The sequence below is a fragment of the Lytechinus pictus genome, chromosome 3 (genome assembly GCF_037042905.1).
Source record: "Lytechinus pictus isolate F3 Inbred chromosome 3, Lp3.0, whole genome shotgun sequence".
Taxonomy (NCBI): Eukaryota; Metazoa; Echinodermata; class Echinoidea; order Temnopleuroida; family Toxopneustidae; genus Lytechinus; species Lytechinus pictus.
In genome coordinates, this window is record NC_087247.1 from 34,791,332 (window position 1) to 34,796,323 (window position 4,992).

Consider the following 4,992-nt stretch of genomic DNA (forward strand, 5'->3'; position numbering starts at 1 on the left):
GAAGCAGTGGGATATACAATAACATAAGTTCCCTGTAGTTTACCTCTCATTTGCTTGCTATATAGGCTACTGTATATATTTTGCTTTAGAAACACTCAAAATCTATGCCGTAATCTCATGTCAACGGAGTTTTAATTGCATGCAATTCGAGGCTAGAAATTCATTTTGTTAACAATTAAGAGAGAAATATAATAATTGAAATATGTCCTGCTCAAGCTCAGTGGCGTAGCTCGGATGTTTTTCCTGGTTGGGGCACTGGGCAGTGGCGGATCCAGGGGGGTGGCGCAGGGGGCGCGCGCCCCCCCCCCTAATATTTGAGCGGCGCCGAAGGCGCCGAAGGCGCCGCTCAAAAAAATAAAAGAAAAGTAAAAGAAAGAAAAGGCGCTGCTTGAAAAAATAAAAATAAAGAAAAGAAAAGGCGCCGCTTAAACAAATTATACACTGATATAATAATAGCAACAGTAAGGAAAGACTATCCCCCAGCAAAGCACAATCATATCATCTTCCTTATCTTTTCTTTTAACTACCCTTTTCCCAACAACTTCGCCGGTTAAAAATAATCAGCAGTGCGCTGCCTGCATATAACTGGCGCCGATCAAGAATAATCAGCGCCACCTTAGTCTAAATTGGCGCCGGACAAGAATAATCGGCGCCATTTGGTTATAAATCGGCGCCAGTCGAGAAAATTCGGCACTGCCAGAGTCTTAACCGGCGCCGATCAAGGATAATCTGCGCCACCTAAATCTAAATCGGCACCAGATTAAAATAATCGGCGCCATCTGGTTATACATCGGCGCCGGTACAGAAAAATTGACGCTGCCTGAGTTCTTAACCGGCGCCGATCAAGGATAATCAGCGCCACCTAAATCTAAATCGGGGCCGGACAAGAATAATCAGCGCCATCTGGTTATAAATCGGCGCTGCCAGAGTGTTAACCGGCGCCGATCAAGAATAATCAGCTCCACCTAAATCTAAATCGGCACCGGGCAAGAATAAACGGCGGCGCCATCTGGTTATAAATCGGCGCCGGTAAAGAAAAATCGACGCTGCCTGAGTTCGTAACCGGCGCCGATCAAGGATAATCAGCGCCACCTATATCTAAATCGGGGCGGGTCAAGAATAATCAGCGTCATCTGGTTATAAATCGGCGCTGCCTGAGTCTTAACCGGCGCCGATCAAGAATAATCAGCTCCACCTAAATCTAAATCGGCGCCGGACAAGAATAAGCAGCACCACCTGGTTAAAAATCGGCGCCAGTCAAGAATAATCGGCGCCTCCTGGTTCTAAATCGGCGCCAGTTAATTATGAATTGCCGCTGCCTGAATCTTACGTGACGTCGGTAAAAATAATCAGCACTACTTGTTCTAAATCGGCGCCGGTCAAGAATAATCAGCGTCCCCTGGTTCCAATAAATAGGCGCCGGTAGAATAATGAAGAAGGGCCTATTGCCAACCTATAAATCTAGATCGGCGCCGACTGGGGCGGGGCAGTTGCCCACAGAATGACAGATGTCATGAAATCTTTAATTTATTTTTTTGAAATCCCAGAATCATACAAAAGCGTAGAGCAAATCCTTTAATTTTGATCTTATTTTCCAATGCTTTAATAAAAAGAAGGTCAGTCACTTTTCTTCTTTACACATTCCACATTGTGCCACCTCTATGGCCTTTAGTTTATGACAGCTACTATAGTGTTTTATGAAGATGATTCGATATTTTAGCCCAAAACTTTGCTAAAACCCGTTGCTAGTACTGGGAGTGTATAATTACGCAACCAGTCGTATATTGAGAAATTATCCGCTTCTCAGATTGGAATATAAAAATTTTCAGCTCGCGCTTCGCGCTCGCATCATTTCTGTAGCAAAACCCCATACTTTTCATGATTAAATAGGTGAATAGAATGTCCCTTTTTCAGGACTAAACGTCAAAAGAACTCCCGCTTCGATTTGCAATAATCTTTTGCTGGATATAATCTTGTTCTTTATTACAAACGTCCATTAAACTGTCATTTTTTTCAGATCGAAATATCAAAATTTTAAGCTCGCGCTTCGCGCTCGCATCTATTGTTTTTTTTTAGATACCCATCTTAATCATTGGTACCAAAAATGTATAGAATAACAAGCTTTCTGGTCAGAATATAAAGAAATTTCAGCTCGCACTCGGCACTCGCATTATCGGTGTAGTGAGATATGTATCCTCCTCATGAGTTACTACAAACAGTCCTTAACAGGCACATTTTTCCTGTTTTCAGGTCAGTATACTAAAAAAAAATTTAAGCTCGCGCTTCGCGCTCGCATTAATTTGTTGGTGAAATATGTGTTTCTTTCTCATGAGTCATATAAATATATATATATATATATATATATATATATATATATATATATATATATATGCATATGTGTGTGTGTGTTTGTGTGATATCGAGCGCCTTTGGAAAGTTGATTCATGATTTTGCCCCCCAAATCTTAAAAAAGGATCGACGCCCCTGTGTGTATATATATACATATAGTATAAAAAAAACTTGTATCTCTATTTTTATTCAATCTCTCTCTATATATGTTTTAGAAATATTATATGTTTAAATTGATGTATATTTTCTGTTATAATGAGATATGTTTAAGTGGACTTCAGGGAATGGTCTTACGCAGCAAGGGGGAAGGGGGGCACATTCGCGATCTGCTGTTGTGAAAAACAATTTTTTTCCTTAACATTTCATGAAAACTATGAAAAATGTGCAAATGTGAGATGTGCACCAAATTTTCGAGTCTTGCCCCCCCCCTGAAAATATTATCTGCGTGTGGTCATGCAAAATGGCATGACTGGAAATCCTACATTTTGAAGAGCATTTGACAGGGTCAGACTTTACCCCTTTTTCAACATTTTCTTTTATGGCGCCGGTGAAGTGCAAAAATATGTGCGCCGCTCGGCAGTGCGCCCCCCCTTTCGCCAAAAGCTGGATCCGCCTATGCTGGGGGTCCTTGCTTTTTCAGGGGGCAACATTTTTCTTCTGTGTGTGTGTATATACTATGTCACAAGGGCAGATCCGACTGGGGGTGGGGCCCAAAATTATCTTCACCTATATTTTCCCCGATCAGTCACTTAGCTTTATTCTTATAAAACAACATAAATATGAAATAATCTCATAAGCCCTATATAAAAAGAGCGAGCGTGAAGCGCGAGCGAATTTTTTTTATCTTTCATTTATTTTGTCCTGAAAATTGAACATTCTGGGCACTGTTTGTGATCCTGAACAAGATGCGTATGTAACTAGATAATTACTGCAAACGCGAAGCGCGAGCAGACATTTTTAATAAATGTTCTAGCATGATCGAAAACAGACCTGTTAAGGACTGTTTACAGCTACCCACGAATACGGTACATATTTCAATAATGGGAGCGCGAAGCGCGAGCTAAAACTTTAGACATTTCGACCTAAAAATTTGACATTCTAACCACTTTTTGTAATCATAAATGGGATAGGTATGTAACTAAACAATTGATTTTAGACCTAAAATCGGGACACTCTATTCATATTTTGTAAATTATGAATAGGATATGGTTAATAGGGTATCATTGATAATGTGAGTGTGAAGCGCGAGCAGATACATTGTAATTATTGATATTCTGATCTGAAACTGGATAGGCATATTTTAAATAAAGAATATGCAGGCTATCTCAATAAACATGCGTGCGCATGTTTAAGATTTAGACCTAGAATTTTGACAGTCTGAATACATTTTTATAATCATGAAGATCAATAATGCAAGCGCGAGCTGAAAACATTTGATATTACGATCTGAAAAGGGTCAATTTAGAAAACTATTTCAAGTACTGTGTAGCAAAATTGTGAAGTGGGTGTGGATCACAATGAATGATGTGAGCGCGAAGCGCGATCTGATATTTTTTGTTTTTATTTTAACAAAGGACCGGGACATTCTAATGACATTTTGTCATTATTATGAAAATGGTGACTATCTTCCTATTATTCCTAAGCTTGTCGATATTCCATTCTGAAAAGACCCAATTTAGTTATCAGGAATTCATGAAAATTTTATTTTCCTATTTGTTTATCTAATATGCGTAATGGCAGCGTGGAAGTTGTTGTTTTTAAGGCTTGAAAACTATAAATTTTAAGCATTTTGTAATTATGAATACGCATTACAGTGGTTAATACATTTTTAACAATTTATGCGAGCGCAAATCGCGAGCTGAATATTTTTAAATAAAATGTAATGAAAAGGCCTGGGGGTTTTGTTTGCTTATATAGAATTGATAGAGTACTCACCAATCAAATGCGAGCGCGCAGCGCTAAGTTATAGGCCTACGTTTTGATAGTCACATCTGAAAATTGATATTTTGATAACTTTATGGAATACACGAAGACAATAGGAACTTGGCCAATCAAATAATGCGACCACGCAGCGTGAGCTTAAAATGTTGATATGTAGACCATATTAACGGACATTTTACAGAGTGCATTAAATTTGTAAATGGAGAAAAATAATGAAAGCTCGATGTCCGAGATGATATATGTTTTGAATATTGACTTCAAAACTTGATATTTTAAGCTCCATATCAGCCAATTTAGCAAGATATTAATCTCATCGAACAGGAAATTTGAGCGCGAAACGCGAGCGAAATTTTTATTTAGTAACATGAAAGCTTTTTTGTTTTGCAAGTCTTCCCACATTATTTTATTCACTCGTCTTCCTCCTCTTATTTTTTCTTTCTGTCTTTCCCCTTCTTTTTCTTTTTTTCTTTTCTTTTCTTCTTTCTCTTTTTTTTGCTCCGCCAATTTAATTTTTTTCAGGGGGGCACGTGCCCCCCAGCCCCCCCCCCCCGTAGCTACGCCACTGCTCAAGCTTTTTAACATTTTTGGCCAATTTTCATTCCCCGCTTATTTGGCGCAGCCTCCATCTATTTAGGCTTTATGTTCATTTAAATGGTATTTAACAAGTTTGTCTGACAAAGCAGTCATATCCAGAAAAGATTT